Source organism: Prinia subflava, assembly GCF_021018805.1.
Source record: "Prinia subflava isolate CZ2003 ecotype Zambia chromosome W unlocalized genomic scaffold, Cam_Psub_1.2 scaffold_50_NEW, whole genome shotgun sequence".
NCBI classification, from domain to species: Eukaryota; Metazoa; Chordata; class Aves; order Passeriformes; family Cisticolidae; genus Prinia; species Prinia subflava.
In genome coordinates, this window is record NW_026960617.1 from 136,006 (window position 1) to 155,844 (window position 19,839).

General features: G+C 40.5%; 1 protein-coding gene across 5 annotated transcripts in view; it reads right to left on the reverse strand.

Annotated features, from left to right (window-relative positions):
• Positions 1 to 19,839, reverse strand: part of LOC134565270 (nipped-B-like protein) — a 176,912-nt gene that overhangs the window by 72,446 nt on the left and 84,627 nt on the right. The gene's annotated exons all lie outside the window — the stretch shown is intronic.

Genomic DNA, 19,839 nt, shown 5'->3' on the forward strand with positions numbered 1-19,839 from the left:
TGTAGTTTGTCAATAAAAGATATTTTCTCTGTAATCAGGGAATATGATTTTAAGCCTAAGTAATGACCAAACTAAGGTTGAAAATTGTATCAAAATGTCTAGACCACAAATACAGTATAAGAAAAATAACTTATTTTGTGCTTAGATTTGTGGTGCCTTTTCACCAGATGCAATGATCCAGCTCTCCTTTTGGGAACAGGGGAAATGTAAGGAGGATCCAATCAAGGAAGAAGGAATGAAACTTAACAAAAATACCCCCAACCTCTCAAATTGTAAACCAGAATTATAACTATGACTTCTAATTTCCTCTATATTTGTAGAAGATTCTGATTCAGAAGAATTAAAAATTTTAAGGATCATCTCCAAAATTAACATTAGAACACAGTAACAAGTAGTAAGATAGTCAACTCCAGTGATGTGAACAGGTTTCTGGGTTTTTTCTGTCATTTTAATTCTCAAATCTATTTGTATATCTCTAACTTTCTAAAACTGAAAAATTATGTATAGCATTTAATGTCTGGAAGACAGTAAAGACAAATACAATAAACTCCATGGAGAAACTGGTCAACTGCAAATAAGGAACTTTTCAAAGTAGGAACACTTGCCAACTTTATGATCGACATGTGAACCAAAATAAATTTGATGAACTGAAAGTACAGCTTTTTAGCATGGTGGATTTTCCTTTTTCTGTCCAACAAAAACAAAAACTGTTGGATTCATATGAGAGCTTCTATAGATTAACTTCCTTACACTACTTATTAAAACAAATGTGTGTTTTTTTGAAACCTTCATACAATGACAAAAAAAAAATTTTTCTCCCAGTGACTAAGAGGGTTTTGACCTCACTGAACTTCATAGCAGGTCTTAGGAATGACCATGAAGTAGAAGCTTCCAAACTGAGAGATTTCAAATTTGATTTTTTTTTTAAACACATATACATTAATATACATACATACACACACCTCACTACCTTATTTCTCAATTAAAACTGTTGAAATTTTGAAATAAAAATTGAGAAACTTGTGTTCTTATGAAAAAGTCAGTCAAATTTTTCCTTTTAATCCAGAAATGTCAGTCACACTGAAAAAGTCCTGTAAAGCTCTGATGGTGGATCTAGCTTTTAAGATATTACTGTTACCAGTTATCTGCCCTGTCCCTTTAACTGAGGTTATCACCTGTAGCAGAAAGGAACACACATTCACATTTCTACAAGTGTGTTTCATTGTCTAGTGCATCAGATTACAGCACTAGTGAAGATGGTTTGCATTAACCTAACCAGACTGAACAAGCCAGCTAAGAACCAAGCAAAGGTGGTGTTCTGCTACCCTTACTATAGGAGCAAGGCAAATGGTAAGATGTGATGCCTTAAACTTGTGTAGCTAGATCAACGAAAACTCACCTTTAAGAGCCCTCACGCTGAGGTTTCTATGATTAAACAACCAAAACAATTCAAGTATGAAAAATTTTCTCTTTGAACTTCCATGGGCTCAAAATGCTGCTGTTCATGATCATCCAAAATGTCAAATTGTAAGTTGAGAACATATAAATAGATGATTGCATCATAAATTGTCACATTCCCTCTAAATACACAACTCATTTGATGCGCCTTCATTACTTCTCTTGACAGCTCAGTACTGATGTTTAGTAAGTTATAACCACAACTTGTTGATATCTTATCTGAGAAGAAAGAGGTGCCTTCAAAGTTTTCTTTTCCTAAATGCCAAGGTGATTGCAGATGGAGTTAGAGATTATTCACAGATTTTTTGATATTTCCAGTGCATCTTGAGGGTGGTCCTAGAACTAGACTTAATAATGACAGTTTTGCCTCTATGACAGTTCTGGACCTAGGACAAAAAAGCTGACCCAAGTTTATGAAACGAAGCAAGTTCGCAGACAATACAAAACTAGGAGGACTTATTGACTCCCTCAAAGGCAGAGAGGCCCTGCAGAGAGACCCAGACAAATGAAGGGGCTGGGCAATAATCAACCATATGAAGTTTAACAAGGGGAAGTGCTGGATTCTGCACTTGGGATGGGGCAACAGTGGATGTACAGACAGACTAGGGAATGAGAGGCTGGAGAGCAGTTGTGGGAAGGGACCTGAGGGTCCTGGTTGATGGCCAGTAGAATATGAGTCAGCAGTGCCCTGGCAGCCAGGAGGGCCAACCATGTCCTGGAGTACATCAGGCACAGCATCCCCAGCCAGTTGAGGGAGGGGATTGCCTCGCCCTGCTCTGCACTGGTGTAGCCTCACCTTGACTACTGGGGGCAGATTTGGGCACCACAGTATAAGAAAGACATGACGCTATTGGAGAGCGTCCAAAGGAGGGCATGAGGATGGTGAAGGGCCTGAGGGGAAGCTGTATGAGGAACATCTGAGGTCATTTGGCTCATTCAGCCTGAAGAAGAGATTGAAGGAAGACCTCACCAGGGTCTGCAGATTCCTCCCAAGGGGCAGCAGATAGGCAGGTGCAGAGCTGTGCTCTCTGGTGACTAATGACAGGACCTGAGGGAACAGCTGAAACTGTGTCAGCAGAGGTTTAGGTTGGATATCAGGAAAAGGTTCTTCACACAGAGGGTGGTCAGGAACTGAACAGGCTCCCGAGGGAAGTGGTCACAGCCCCAAGGCTGCCAGAGCTCAAGGAGCATTTGGACAACGCTCTGAGGAACACAGTGGGATTGCTAGGGTGTCTTGTGCAGGGCCAGGAGTTGGACTTGATGATCCTTGTGGGTCCCTTCCAGCTCAGGATATTCTATGAAAATATCAGGTTGAACTAGTGCATTAAAGGTAGAATAAGTACATAGTACCATTATCTTCATCGACCATAATGGAAAAACTCTACTGAATGAGCACAAATAGTTTTTTGGTTGCCATCATAGCTGCAGAAATATGAAAGGTGAAAAACACCATTGGGCTTTATCAAATTCTGAACTCACTTTGAACTATATGAGAATAATCAATAGAGTATCAGAGAAGTGAGGAGAGTAATTAACCTCTGAAAACAGATGTCTTCAAGTCTTCTCTTTTACAATCAAATATATCCAAGTTTGCATAAATCTGTCTTGTTAAGGCATGAGTCCCAAGACCCCATAGGTTCTTAATGAACAGATGAACTTAGGAACTTTAAAATACCCATTCAAATATTCTTCATAATCTTCAAAATATCAGTATCCAAGCTTCGTCCACTTCATTCCATAGATGACAGAGTTTATTATCAGGATCTAGGAGTTTGCAAAAATATCAGACTAACATTTTTCGTTCAAATCCTGCAGACCTAGGTTCAGAGCTTGCCACAGTTCTGAACAGGTAGGCTCACATGCTCTTGAGACCAATTAAGTGCGATCAGGATCTTTTTGCTTCACTCTTTACAGCAATTTTTGTAATAGAAGGAATATGTAGTAAGCCACAGAAGAGCTTTCTGACTTTATTATAAATCAGGTATCCAAGTTTGTTGTTCTCAGATTCGTTTCTTTTTAGAAATATTATTCACTCCTCCCTTTTCCCTGCTTCTCAAGACCACAGACACATCAAAAATGTATCTACATTTTGTTCAATTACTTGAACAAATGTATGACTGTTCAGAGTACAGTCTGATCCCAGTTGTTCTCCTGTGTGTGCATTGGTTTGTTTAGGCAAATTTGCATGGACATTCTCTTTACATTGCAACATGCTCACCAAAAGGCAGTACCTTGGTACTCAGAGCAAGATGATAAACTATCTTAGTCTAAAAAATAGCAGAGATGTCCTGTCAAATTAAATGGGTCACTGTGGTGCAAGAAACAAAATATTACAAGAACCACAAGTTTGAAATGAATTTTCCATGCAGTTGTGTCTCACCTGCCCTGTTATGAACAGTATTCCTGGAGACAGGTTGTGGCCTTCATCTTTGGAAATATCTGCATGTCAAAACAATGAGTACTTTCAGATTTAGAAATTAATTACTGCAGAATCTCTGTGCAAAACCACATTGCACAGGAATAACCACAGATACCTTTGAATATATTTCTGATGAAACTGCAAGTCAATTGTGATTTGCAGCATATCCATGCTGAAAATGGATATACTTGGAAGCAGAGCAAGTATTAGGGACAGTAGTTGGATGAGGGGAGCTGTATTAAAGAAGTATCTGAATTCTTGCATTTAATCTGAAATCTTTCCAAAGCAGCAGCCAGAACACCACTAGTGCTGAAGTCTCCGATGTTACTGCTTTCTTGCAAACCCGATGATTGTCTTAAGTCTCAGATCAAACTTTTTCAACAAATGAGTATAATAGGATGATAGCCTAAAGACCTCTAGAAATGCATGTCCTAGCAGATGGAAACGGGTGTTTTGTAAATACTTGTGAAAAGGTAACAAGTCTAAATAAGAACCACATGCATGGTTGCTGAGCTTTGTTTTAGCAGAATGGTAACACTATGTTCTATTAATATTGTTTGGTAAACTTTAATATCCAGAGATTTCTGATTTATCTTGAAGAGACAACATATAATCACCACTTCCCCATTTACACCTTGTAAGGAATTCAGTTAGAGACTTCATATACAAGATGGATAAATGTGAATGTACTCCTCTTCAGAACCACAAAGATTGAACCTCTAACGCTGAATTCTATGTGAACCATTTTGATTACTCCAGTATAAATTTTTGCAAAACAACTAAGAGTGTAATATCTTAAAGCTCTAAAACTCTTCAGAGATTATTGGGATATGCCTCCACTGATTTAAAATACCACTTATTTCCATTATATAAATCAGTAGTGAATAAATTTATCCCAAATATACCAGTCCTAAGCAGTTATTACTTTTTGTCAAACCATCCATTTTTTGAACATCTAAGAAAAGTCAGCTGGAGGCCAATTATGAATTTATTTTATTTAAGCTAACAATCAAGACTAGGAATTTTCAACAAATAAGACATAATCATATGCCTAAATAACAAATCTATGTTTACTGGGGCCTGCACTATGCTGCCAGAGGAATGGAGAAAAATGCATTGGCAATGTCAGTAGTGGCATATCACTTCACTGCCTTGGACTCCAGCTCGTACTGGAGCTCCAACATGTCTAACACAGCAGTGCTCAATGGTGGAGTCACTTCATTCAAGGTATGATAGTCCACAGTCAATCTCCATTCTCCTTCAGATTTGTGCACAGGCCAAATGGGACTGTTGAAGGGTGAGTGGGCCTTGCTGAACACCTCTTGGCTCTCCAACTCACGGATCATCTTCCACCCAGGGGGAGGAACCAAGCATTCCTACCTGGATATAATCTGAGGTTTGGAACACCACAGGCAGCTTTATTTACTGGATTCCCAGGGGACAAGAGCTACATAACCACCACTCGTCCTTCAGAGGAAGACCAGACCCTTCTACAGGATCACTGCTTCAACAGAACCACATCTATCACTTCAACAGGACTGCAGCCACCATTTAATGGCACTGCTACCACCGCCCTGACCAACAGGGTGTCACGTTGTATCCTGACTCTGTCAGTTTAAGCCAGTGTTTTCTGCCTTTATTTTAATTTTCCTATTAAATTATAGTTCTGACTTAGAGTCTCCCACTGGTTTGTTTTCAAACTAACACATATTTTGGCACCCAACATGTGGCGGTCCTGAGAGAAGTCAGAATTACAATTTTGTATTAACAGAAACCTAATCACCATGATGCTCAACATGTTTACATAGGTATTGTAACTTGCTCTCTATATTTTCCCACACATGGGGTACTATTTGCCAGCCATGATGCTTCATTTGAGACCAGGGAATGGCACGAAAATTGCTTTATTGGTTTATTATGTCTATTGCATGATAACCTCCAAGGCAATGAACATCATTTGGAATATATACTCAATTTTGTTTGCCTCTCCTAGGCTAGGCTGCTACATCTGGAGCCTCTTCAACAATCACAGCCAGCCCTGAGGGGGAAGAGTAGAGAATGGTTTCTTCCAGCCTTTCAGGCCAGACACAGCACTTTTTGGAAATACTGAGTTCCTTCCAGATATCAAGGACGGCATAATCTTGATGTTATTTTTGCTTTGTCTTCTCTTTATGGCCTGCACTGTGTACACCATGCTTGGTGTCAGGGCAGTGCTTGGTATGGTACAGCATCTTCAGGAAGAGGAGGAAAAAAGAAGCAAAGCAACAGGCACCATGTCTACATGAACCATCACTAAGCCAGAAGCACAGCCTAAGCCGGTAGCAGTTGCCCCCATTCAGAAAAAGAAATCGAAGAGTAATTCAGTCTGCATAGTGACTGATGAAGAAGCGACTGGACCTTATCACCCAACAGACGAGACAGAACTGGAAATCATCACTGGTCTCTATCCTTGGGTGAGCTGTGTGACCTGCAGAGGCAGTTCACCCACCTGGCAAACAAGCCCATCCTGACCTGGCTGCTCCACCTCTGGGACACCGCAGCTATTGACACCATTCTGGACAGAAGTGAGGCCAGACAACTGGGATTACTGTCCTGGGATGTGGTCATTGACTAGGGATTGGGAGAACCCAGGAAACTCCCAACCTCTGGCGGCAACTGCTGGCAAGTATAAGAGACAGATACCTTTGTAAAGAAGACCTCCACGTGAACCAAAGAAAATGGAGCACAATGGAACAAGGTATCCAATGCCTAAGGGAATTAGCTGTGCTGGAGATCATTTTTTCGGAAGACAAAAGATTCCCTAAGAGCCCAGATGGTGTCCAGTGCACGTCTCAAATGTAGTTGAGATTGGCACGGCTTGGACCAGAGATATAATCCCATTACCTAGAGATCCTGCAATGGAGGGAAGGAGAGGACAAGGTGGGCGCATTGGTCAACAAACTGAGAATTTATGAGGACACTGCTACCGCCCTGTTACACATCCATGTCTCGTCCATGGAAACAAGGCTGGCTGAGCAAGTCTGGAGCTTGATTGAAGAGGGCCATCAGAAACTGAGAAACTAAGCTAAGGAAGAAATTTACCATATCTTGCCAGAACCAACAAGAGTCTCTGCCATTAGGAGCAGATGTCCCCCAGCCAAGGAGAGAGGATACACTCCATGAGGTAACCTCTGGTTTTTCCTTCAGGAGCATGGAGAAGACATGAGGAAGTGGGATAGAAAACCCACCTCCTCCTTAGCAGCCTGAGTACATAAATTGAAAAGAGAAACATCTACCACAAGAAGCTCATCTAGCATCAATGCTGCTCCAGTCTCTCGTGCACAGAACTCCAGATGGTATAGGAACAATAATATGACCTATTCTCTTGAAGGGACCTCAGGAACATATTTACAGGAGAGCGATGTGTACCATGACCAGGATTAGAGGGGCCCTGCCTCTAGCCAAGTAGAGAAAAAGGTCAATTAGATCTATTGGACTGTGTGGATCTGATGGCCTGGCACATCTGACCCACAAAAATATATGGCTTTGGTTGACACTGGCGCTCAACGTACCCTGATGTCATCAAGGTATGTGGGAGTGGAATCCACTTCTATTTCTGGGGTGACAGAGGTTCCCAGCAGCTGGCCGTACTGGAAGGTGAAGTGAGTTTAACTGGGAATGAGTGGCAGAAACAACCCATTGTGACTGGGCCAGAGGCCCCATGCATCCTCAGCATAGACTCTCTCAGGAGTGGGTATTTCAAAGACCCAAAAGGACATCATTGGGCTTTTAGGATAGCTGCTCTAGAGAGAGAAGAAATCAGATAACTTAATACCCTGGCTGGTCTCTCAGATAACCCCTCTGCTGTGGAACTGCTGAAAGTGGAAGAACAACAAGTACCAATCACCACAGCAACAGTGCACTGTCAGCAATACCACACCGACAGAGACTCTGTGATTCCCATCCTTAAGATGATTCGTGAACTGGAGGGCCAAGGGGTGGTCAGCAAGGCTCGTTCACCCTTTAACACCCCTTTATGGCCAGTGCGTAAGTCCAATAGAGAATGGAGACTGATGGTAGATTACCGTGGCCTGAATGAAGTCACACCACCATTAAGTGCTGCTGTGCTGGACATGCTGGAGCTTCAGTATGAGCTGGAGTCCAAGGCAGCAAAGTGGTATGCAACCATCGATATTGCCAATGCCTTTTTCTCCATTCCTTAGGTAGCAGAGTGCAGGCCCCAGTTTGCTTTCACCTGGAGGGGTGTGCAGTACACCTGGAACTGACTACCTCAGGGGTGGAAGCACAGTCCCACCATCTGCCATGGACTGATCCAGACTGCATTGGAAAAGGGCAAGGCTCTGAACATCTACAGAATATAGATTACATCATCATATGGGGGAACACAGAAGGAGAAGTCTTTGAGAAAGGAGAGAAGATTATCCAAATTCTGCTGAAAGCTAGTTTTGCCATTAGGCAAAGTAAGGTTAAGGGACCAGCTCAAGAAATTCAGTTTCTAGGAGTCACGTGACAAGATGGACATTGCCAGATCCCAACAGAGGTAATCAACAAAATCACAGCTATGTCCCTACCTACCAACAAGAAGAAAACTCAGGCTTTTCTAGGAGCCATGGGCTTTTGGAGGATGCATATCCTGGAGTACAGCACGATTGTAAATCCTCTTTATCTTGTGACCGTCTTGGGGTGGTTTTATGATGATGCTTTTATTCTCTAACTGTCTGCTTTATTCTCAGAAAACAACCACTGTAGCTTTAAGATGGACCCAGAGAGGTGGGGTGGGGAGCTTTCAGCTTGGGCTCTGTTCAGTCTCTCTCTCTTCAGTGTGGTCAGCAGCTACATGGATTGTTACTTTATTGCCTTTTTTTGCTGAATTAATTTTTGCCAACTTAGGCAAGAAGCTTCTGGGTTTTTTGGGTCTTTCCTTCCCCTGGCCTGGAAGCTTTTCACTGGCAAATCTTTTCGGCAGTTTTTGTTATTTTTTTTCCTCTCTGGCCCGGGGAGCCTTGTGGGGCTGTTCCAGCCAGTCCAAACCCTGGAAAGACCGAGCCAGAGAAAGAAGGGACATTAAACTCCACCAACTTCACCAGCGGCGAGAAGACCCATACCAGAAATCCAACAGGTTCCCAGCCGCTTTGTGAACTCTGTTTTCCTCCTCTCATAGAGACAAACACGGTCGGTCGCCATCTCTGACTCTCAGCCACGCGGTGAGGTGGGGGTGGGATGTAAGGTTCAATTTTCCTTTTTTCTTGTGCTTTGTGGGTATCTTGCTTTTTTAATAAACAGTTTTCCTTTTTTTTCATTTTCATCTCCATGTATCCATTTCTCTCACTGGCAGAAGAAAAGGGAGTTATTGAAGCCCTCTCTCTTTAGAGAAAAACACTCATTTTAAGGTGTTCTTCTCCTAGAATTTGTCTCCAAACTGAGACAGTGGCAGGAAAGAGAAATGATTTCCAGTGGGGCCCTGAACAACAACAAGCGTTCAAACAAATTAAGCAGGAGATTGCCCGTGCAGTAGCCCTTGGGCCAGTGAGAATGGGGCAGGATGTGAAGAAAGTGCTCTACACTGCAGCCAGGGAGAATAGTCCTTCCTAGAGCCTCTGGCAGAAGGGACATGGAGAGACTCGAGGACTACTGCTCAGGTTCTGGAGTCGGGGATACAAAGGATCTGAGGCCAGCTATACCCCAACCCAGAAAGAGATTCTTGCAGCTTATGAAAGGGTTTGAGCTGCCTCAGAAGTAATTGGTACCAAAGCACAGCTGCTTCTGGCACCCTATCAGTGCTGGGTTGGATGTTCAAGGGAAAGGTTCCTTCCATGCATCATGCCACCAACGCCATGTGGAGCAAGTGGATTGTGCTGATCACACAACGAGCCTGGATATGACATCCTAATCGCCCTGGGATTCTGGAAATAATAACAAACTGGCCTGAAGGTGAGACTTGTGGATTATCTTCTGAAGAAGAGGAGGAACAAGTGACATGTGCCGATTAAGCCCCACCATATAACAACCTACCGGAGAGTAAAAGACAATATGCCCTCTTCACTGATGGTTCCTGCTGAATTGTAGGGACAAATCAAAAATGGAAAGCTGCTGTATGGAGCCCCACACAGCGAGTTGCACAAGCTACAGAGAAATAAGGTGGATTGAGTCAGGTTACAGAGCTTAAAGCCATCCAGCTTGCTTTGGATACTGCCAAACAAGAGAAGTGGCTGAGGCTCTATCTCTACACCGACTCCTGGATGGTAGCTTTAACCCTGTGGGGATGGCTGAACCGCTGGAAAAAGGCCAACTGGCAGTGCAGAGGTAAACCCATCTGGGGCACTGAGATTTGGCAGGACATTGCCACCCGGGTAGAGAGACTGAACATGAAGGTTCGACACGTGGATGCACACATACCCAAGAGTCGGGCTAATGAAGAGCATTGTAACAATGAACAGGTGGATCGAGCTGCCAAGGTGAAGGTATCACAGGTAGATCTGGACTGGCAGCACAAGGAAGAATTATTTCTAACTCGTTGGGCCCATGATGCCTCTAGGCATCAGGAAAGAGATGCAACATAGCAATGGGACCGTGATCGAGGGATGGGCTTAACTATGGACAGTATCTCACAAGTCATCCACAGCTCTGAGACATGTACTGCAATCAAACAGGCCAAGCGGGACAAGTCTCTGTGGTATGGTGGATGATGGTCAAAGTATAGGTATGGAGAAGCATGGCAAATTGACTACATCACCCTTCCCCAAATCCGCCAAGTCAAGAGCTACATGCTGACCACAGTGGAAGCCACCAATGGATGGTTGGAGATCTACCCTGTGCATCATTCTACTACCCAGAACACCATCTTGGGCCTGGAAAAGCAAGTCCAGTAGAGAGATGGCACCCCTGAGAGAATCAAATCAGACAATGAGACCCATTTCAAGAACAGCCTCATAAAAACCTGGGCCAGAGAACATAGTATTGAATGGATATACAATATCCCCAATCATGCACCAGCTGCCAGGAAAGTTGAACGGTGCAGCAGACTAATAAACACCACCCTGAAGGCACTTGGTGGGGGGACCTTCAAAAATTGGGAAGTGAATTTAGCAAAAGCCACCTGGATAGTCAACACATGAGGCTCCATCAATCAAGCTGGTCCTACCCAGTCTGAACCATTGCACACAGTGGATGGAGACAAAGTCTCTGTGGTATACATAAGAAGTATTTTTAAAAAGACTTTGGATTAGTCCCACCTCAGGCAAAGGTAAACCCATTTGAGGGATTGTTTTTGCTCAAGGACCTGGTTACACTTGTTGGGTAATACAGAAAGATGGGGAAACCCGCTGTGTATCACAAGGAGACCTAATTTTAAGTGAGAGCTGTGTGCAAAGTTTTATTGTGTATATATACATATAAGTTGAGTTTAAAGAGGGTATTGATTTGGGTATGATGTAGATGGTAATAGAATAAGGGGTGGATAATGCCTTAGGTTACAATCTAAAATGTAACCAAAAGTATGTGTTCTATCACCATTTGCATAAACTGTTAAAAACAGGAGGAGCAGCATTCTTTATCTCTTCCATGACTCATCCCTGATAACTCCCTCCAGGGGATATCTTCTGCTAATGGGCCATCAAGTCTCACTGCATGTCTCCTAAAATTACATCATCCCATTCTGAAATGCTCTGCCCAGGGGGAAGAACCAAGCATTCCTACCTGGATATAATCTGAGGTTTGGAACACCACAGGCAGCTTTATTTACTGGATTCCCAGGGGACAAGAGCTACATAACCACCACTCGACCTTCAGAGGAAGACCAGACCCTTCTACAGGATCACTGCTTCAACAGAACCACATCTATCACTTCAACAGGACTGCAGCCACCATTTAATGGCACTGCTACCACCGCCCTGACCAACAGGGTGTCACGTTGTATCCTGACTCTGTCAGTTTAAGCCAGTGTTTTCTGCCTTTATTTTAATTTTCCTATTAAATTATAGTTCTGACTTAGAGTCTCCCACTGGTTTGTTTTCAAACTAACACACTCCCCTTGAAGGAGAGACTCAGCAAACATAAGTAAAAAAATTTAGTCTCATTGCTTGCTCCCTTACAGAAGAAACCAGGAAAGTAAAGTCATGAACCTGGTATAGGAAGTTTTATAGAACAAACATAATTACAAAGGCTCCAAATTAGAGAACAGAGGGCTTCTAGCTGCTGCAGTTCAGAGGAAGGTATTTCCAAGAATCTGAACAGAAACAGATGATAATTTTTAGCAATCTGTCAAGGGACTTTATCAAACTTCTTGTCACTATGCAAAAAAGCAAGTCTATCAAGAGGGATATCCAAACTCATTCAGGAAATAACCACAAACCAAACCAAAATCCCTAAAAGGACTACAGGAATCTCTGACATGCCTTAGGGTGTAGCAGAATTCATAGTCTTTGTTTTGGTTAAGTTCTGTTTGTTTTCTTAATATGACAATAATGTAATCCACATAACTGGAGTATGAAAAATGATCTTACAAATTTTTCGGCTTCAGAATGTTTGGTAAATCATTATTCCCTGTCAACTATATTAATACAAAATAAATATTACACTTGATAACAGAAATTGAACTACAGCAAATTATAATCAGGCATCTCCACTTGTTTAAAGACTAGAAGCTGTAATTTAACCTCCCTGATTGTTTTTATAAACAATATGATATTTTATTTATGAGAGAGACTTTTCTGAAACAAATCCAGGGTTTTAGCCATGTGATTGTTTTGTGAAGAATTATAGTTTTGCAAACTCAATTGTTAATCTGAGGAAAAACCTGAAGTGTGAATACCTTTAAAATACACAATGCAGCACCTAAGTTCACAAGAAAAAGGACACACACAGAGTAGACTTAATGAAGACTAATTGTTTCATGTATTGCATACAGATTAACATTTCCAATCAGTTTCAAATTCATTTGTAGGAACAATAGACTTTAGAAATAAGGAAATCACTTTAAAATTTATTGGTGAACACTTGTAATCTCCCTTCCAGATGTAGATTTTATTCTGACATCATACCTTGCATTCAATTTTGTATTTTCAATTAACTAGATCCAGTAACATTTATATAGGATGATAATGAAAAAAAGTCTGTGTCATCATCTTATGTTGATGTTGGAGTGAACTTAGTGACTATGAGCTACAGAAATGCTGGGCTTAAACTGTTAATAAGCTTTGTTAATTATACATGCTGTTCTTTATCAAAATTTAAATCCATTATACAGAAGTGACTGTTCCAGAACAAAATAAAGTCATTACTGGGTAAGTAATATTATAAATCCTCCCATACATTTAACAGGTACAATCAAGGGCATACGCTATATGTACGTTTCTTATCTTAGTTCATGCTATAAATAAAAATAAAATACACTTACTAAACTAAGTTCTAGTTATTTTCTAGACCTCCTTACAAGAGCAGGTTTTTGCACTACCCTATGTAAAGCACAACCTGGATAAATTTAGGAATTTGCTTTCATGTTATACAAGAGCACTAAAGGAAACACCATTTAAAAATATGCCTTTTCTTTTCAAAAAATGTGCTTTTCAGTATTACATTCTTAAAAATATAAAAGAAAGCAAATTTCCCTAAATAGTTAGAAACACTGCAACACTTCATGGCAATTTCTCTAGATAGAAGAGAAATTTCTTCCCCTTACTTTTCTTAAAACACGTCTGAACATAAAACAAAAAAAAAAGTCATCGATAGGAACTGGATTTTGCAAATCTGCTTTTTCTTGGGAAAGCTACACTGGGTGTCAGTTTGATCTATTACATAACACTACGAAATGCAGACCTAATGAAAGTCTGTATACCCAAAATACATGGTACCCAATTCTCACTGTCCTACTATACAGATACATAATCATTTGTATTTTACACTGTCTCATGTTGATATTAACTGAATTTTTTAACAAAATTACCATACAAATGACTACACTCATATCTCTATTTTAAAGTAAATAACCCCCCTATAACATATTTTTGAAAATGAAAGGTAATATACTGGCTATAATTACATGTTCTGTCATTTCATTCATTGGCTATATAAAATTAAATCTAAACAAACTATTAATTCTTGATAGTGTTCTATCTCTTCTTTGTGGGACTTTTTGGGGGAGATGGGTAATGGGGAGAAAGGGAAAGGAGCTGAATAAGAACTTTAAAGGTAAGAGAAAAAGTTTACTTACCTATAAATGTAGGTTTGAGTTTTGCTCTGGCAGATTCACACTCTTGGGATGGGTGTGTCTGCTGCTATGGGCTTGGAATGAACTAAAAAAGAAGGGCCCATAGCAGGCATCCAAATGCCCCCTAACTGATCCAATTATTAGAAATAAAGTTATTACAGTTTCACTTCTCCCTAATTCAAAGAATCTACAGGAAAATTCAAAAGAAGGTAAAATGGATCCTCAGAGATAAAATATATAGGGGAAACAAGCCCAAAGAAATTAGTAAGTTTATCTCATTTAAAAAAATGCTTCTAATCCTTTTAAATTTAAAAAATATATATTAGCCTCACAATTAAATGATAAGTGATGAATGATTTCGTAATTTTTCTTGCAAACACCAGAAAACAGTGCCTTTTACAAGTAAAAGTAGAACTCCTTAATCTGCTAAGACAGCTGCATCACATAAAAGTGCCTTTGACGTAGCCTAAAATCTAACAATGAACACAGAATACTACGTATGGAAGAGTTCATATTAAATTTAGCAAATCCAAATACAAAACTAAAACAATTTGAAAGAGTCTCTGAAAAAGAGATGGGTTGTTTTCTGTTTTTTCAAGTAATTTTCAAGATTATCTTCTCTTTTCCTCTTTCTAGAAGACTCAGAGATCCTTTTAACATCAGTGTGGAGGCGCAGGGGCTTATCCTCAAGGTGGCTGTGCCCCAACCCTGGAGGGACCAAGGCAAATGGGAAAAGATACCCTTTTAGATCATGGTGAGGAAAGCCTTCCTCTCATGGGCCTTTGCAGCAACACGTTAATATTTCTTAGGTTTCGTTGTTTCATTGGTTTGTTAAGTTTATGTCACCCTGTTCAGCCCTGTTCACCATATATGCACCCATCCTAGAATGTTCTTCTTTTCCTTGAACCCCATTGGGTTAATTTTGCCACAGTGTTCCACCCCTGTAACCCCATTAGTCCCCCCAGTTCATATTTACTCCTTTGCACCACTTTTTCCTATTCCTATTGGACCCTGACCTCAGACCCACCCTAGTTGTCTCATCTATAACCCTGTGCCCTTGGCCTCCTCCTCGCTCTCGTCCCTGGATTTTATTCGAGGCTGTTGCATCCCTGAACCTCTATCCTGCGTCCCTGGACCCCTTCACTATTCCCGCCTGTGTTCCTGAATAAACAGATTTTGGATCTTCAAACAAGAAGCCCATCTCTTCGCTTAGTCATTGGATATATTGTAGCGGTGTGCATGGGGCTCAGAGATGCTGGTTGCTCTCTAGGACCCAGGCATCGCTCTCACACTGGTACACATAAATATCTTAAATATTTTTGATTCACAGTATTTGAGAGTTTTAAAAGAGCATCAAACATCTTGAGGTAGAAACCTTGAACCTGGAAGTTAATTAAGTAATAGATCTAAATCTTAATTAACAAGAAGAACTTAATGTAATGTTCTTGGAAAGGTTTAGACTGAAAGTGACTGACTAGTTTAGAATTACGTGACTATAAACAAAAATGTGACTACTGACAGTGATAAGAAGAAAGTGTGCATGAAGCTTCATGATTTCTAATTTCTTTAGAAAGGTATTGATTAGATAACTTTCCCGTCTGACCATTCAGGAACCACTCTGGGAGTCTCACACCACTAGAGACCTGTCACTCCTGGGACTGAAGTCCCTTCATAGCAGGCAACTCCAGTTAACCAATGAGTACCCTGTTTGACTCCCTAGGACACCTCACTCAGAGTCAGAGGAGTTTCCCTCACTGGCTCTGCCCCAGGCTTCCCACAGCAGAGTCCCAGATACCTGGTTCCTTTGAGTAATTGAATCATGTTGCCGTGACATCAGAACCGCTTGAGCTGGAGGCTCCGGGATGGGATCCCAACAAAAGAATCCCTGGGCTTTGGTACCCTCACAGTCTGTGCCCCTGATAGTCTGGGGTCTTCCTGCTGAGTCATCTGCTCCTGATGACTCTCTGAGTGGCTGGTCATCTGGCTGGCTCTGCAGGTCCTCGTGCCCTTTGTTAAGCAAAGGGTCGGAACCAGTTCAGGGCTTGTTGCCTGGGGCTCCAGCCATTTCTCGCTACCCAGAGCACAATCTGCATCTCCTACTGCAGCTGCACACCAAGCTATCAGCAGTAACGGTATTCCTGAACAGTATCCTCATGTACCTAGGCAGAAGATGGTTTACTTCTTGTCGACTTGTGGAAAAAGATAATTCCTTTCTGTATCAATCCTTCTGAATAGCTTTTTTTTTAACTCAAATAATCTGAGTCTCAATAAACAATACAAGGATTTGTGGTAATACACATCCTTTCAAAAAAGAAGACCTAGCATTGATTAACAACTTGTATCTGATGAGGGTATAGAGGTCACTGTGAGGGGAGGCAATGGGAATTGAAAACCTGAGTCTTATGTTTCATGGACTCATTTGTTCTGAAGCTATTAAACATAATAGATGCATTAGACTATAACTTTCAGTGCTAAGTGCCTTGATCTCCAAACTCTTCAGTCATTCATTTAACAGACAAATTACTTGCAAGATGAATCAATACAGAGAGACTTTGTTGATGGAAAAAGCAGGAAGAGATGGATTCTTGTCCTTTCACACAGAGGACAAGGACAAAACCAAATTTTACCCCCCTCTATAATGATGAAAAGACCATATAATCCACTTAATCCAAAATCCAAATAGATCAAAAGGATAAAATAAAAACAGAGCTCTGAAAAGCACTCAGATATGGAGGCAAAAGGTCTATATTCTAAAAATCTATCCTTATACATATCTGATAGACATTAGATCAAATCTGAGAGATTTTGCGTTAGTGATTTTTGCACTAAGAATTCCTTTTTCAGAAACCAAAGGCATAACAATAAGGTTCCAGAAAAAGACGCTGCTTTTCAAATAAGTCAGCACTTTTGAAAAGCCCTGTATTAGTTTCACCTCTGGAATGGAGACTGTCTCCCTACTTTGAGAGACTTTGGTGGGAGCTAAATATTTTAACAGTTTTGTTAGAATTAGGAATTTATTAAAGAAAGTACTATATTTTCCAAAGGACTGCAATCTCCATTTCCCACCTCTACCAAACATTATAAAGACATCTCAGCATTAAAAAAAAAACCCTCCAAAACCTTAGCATTGCCTTAGGCAAGTGTAATAGTTGTATAAATTTTAGCAAGAACCTCCCCAAAAAAAATCTCTGCCTCTCCTCTGGAATAAACAGTTCCACCACACTAATGGTTCCCAACCTCAGAAAGAACGTCATATCCATGCAAAGTCTTACTGTTAAAAAAAGAAGCATTTGAAAACCTCTGATGAAGCATAGTACTGTAGAGATTTCATGTCAGCCATACGAGGAGCAGCTACGGTCACTTGGCTTGTTCAGCCTGGAGGAGAGGAGACTGAGGTTAGACCTCATCACTGTCTACAACTTCCTCAAAAGGGGAAGAGGAAGGGCAGGCACTGATCTTTTCTCTGGTGACCACTTACAGGACCTGAGGGAACAGCTGGAGGTGTATCAGGGAAGGTTCAGGTTGGATATCTGGAAAAGGTTCTTCACAGAGAGTGGTCAGGCACTGGAACAGGTTCCCCAGGGAAGTGGTGATGGCACCAAGCCTGACAGAGTTCAAGAAGCCCTTGGACAATGCTCTCAGGCACATGGTAGAATCATTGGGGTGTCTTGTGCAGGGCCAGGAGTTGGACTCAATGGTCCTTGTGGGTCCCTGCCAACTCAGGATATTCTATGGTTCTATGATTCTATGATTCTAAAAAAAAATGACACAAGAGATCACTAATCTTCTGTCAAAAGTTGTGAGTACAATTCTACTCAAAGTAATTTATGGAAGACAACAACACGTCTACACAGAAAGTGTAGTGTGACTGTAATATGTATTCCCATGCCTCAATTACAAAAGCAGCAATGCTTTCAAAAGCCTTTCAAAAGCATATGCTTTCATGCAGATTTTACCATGTGCTATCACCTAGAGTAAGATCTTTAGAGGGAGACTTGCTATATACATCATCAGCTAGCACTATACATTCTTGTTCTAATTAGACTGAGTGCATCCTACAGGCACGCTCTTTGCTTGACATAATGTGATCTGAAGTTGCAGTAGATGTACTGAAATGCACAAATGCCAGGCTTTTGCATAAATACGGTAAGCAACTTGACAAAAATGAATGGCATACTTAGGAGTTACTGGATATTTTTCTAACATTCCCATAGGAACAATATAGGAAGCTTCTTCCTGCAGTCACACCAAACCAAATTACTATAACTAGAACAATCCCTGGGCATATGAACTTCTAGACATAGTACAAACTTACAAGTGATGGCAGAAGTGTTACCAAAAAATAAGAATCATATTTCTCCAAGGTATGAATTTCTCAGGAAATCTGTCCCAAGACTGCTAAAAATTCTTTTACTCAATATTATTAATTCATGGCTGAAACCTCAGCAGCTAAAGTGAAAAGAACTGCCGTCTGGAATAGGGGCAACTTACTACCAGTGAATAAATGGTGGTCATTTGTCCCAATATAAGGCAACAACTCTTGCACCTGATCCACAGCAATTGCAGGAACTCAAGAAGAACTGAGACTTGCCAGAGGATACAGTTAGAAGGAAAGCATAAGGTTGGAATCCTTAACTGGTAAGATGGATATTGAAGAGTGGTGAAAGGGTGAGATCACATTCTATAAAAATCACTTCTCCAAAATAAACAAATCAGTCTGACCATGGCTATGTAATTACGATTAACAAACTTCACAACTCAAGCTCAATATCTCCTGAAAGCCAGAACAAAACTGAGTGTTTTAGTCTCACTCTAAGTGTTTGAAGATTGCTGTGCATCATCAAAAATACAGTGCATTTTTGAGATGCATCTTAGCTAAAATGTGCTGGAGAATCTACTCTAAGTATGGGGATATAAAAGTAGCTTTTTAAGTAGTAGAAGACAAATGACAAGCTCTCCATAAATAAACTTAAAATTAGTAGAAATATAAGCAAAGTAACCAATTTCATAATTTCATTAAATCAAAATTAAAGTCAGTAGAGATTTCTTTTAAGATGACCACCCATTTTCTTTGTATATTCACAATGTTTTCTAACAAAACCCGATTTAGTTATCAAATGAGAAATACCTAAAAAGTCAATCCTTTTAAGTAACTGCAACAACAACATTTACATACACACAAACACAACAAACACTCTCTCACTCTATCTTCAGGCATCTTTGAAAACAGAAAAAAAATTATCTTTGAATAGGGAGAAAACTTGTTCACTCTCTGCTGGTCAAACATCCAAACCGTATGTAAATTCAGTTGCCTCCATGCAAGTATGTCCAAAATAGACTATTTTTACCTATGAACTTCTAGAATCAGAAATTATGCTGTTTTCCATTCTGCAAATTTTTATTGGGAGTATCTAACAAATTAGCATTATACTATAAAAGAATTATTTTTAGAAGTAGTTAAACAGAATGCAGAGGATGCTTCTGAAAAATACTTATGCTAACCTGTCACTATCTACTTTAAAAACCACATCTTCAAGATTTACATGTGGGTTTGCATCCACTTTTCATATTTCTGAAGGCTAAGACCTTCAAACCAGTTAACAACAAAAAAAAGGAAAAAAAAAGAAAAAGTAGGAAAAAAGAGAAAAATTAAAAAAAAAAAAAAAGGAAAAAAATTAAAGAGGATAGATTGATAGATAGAATGTAATCAGTTAAGACAACCAGTACAGCAACTGAAGTGAAGAGCAAACATTTCACA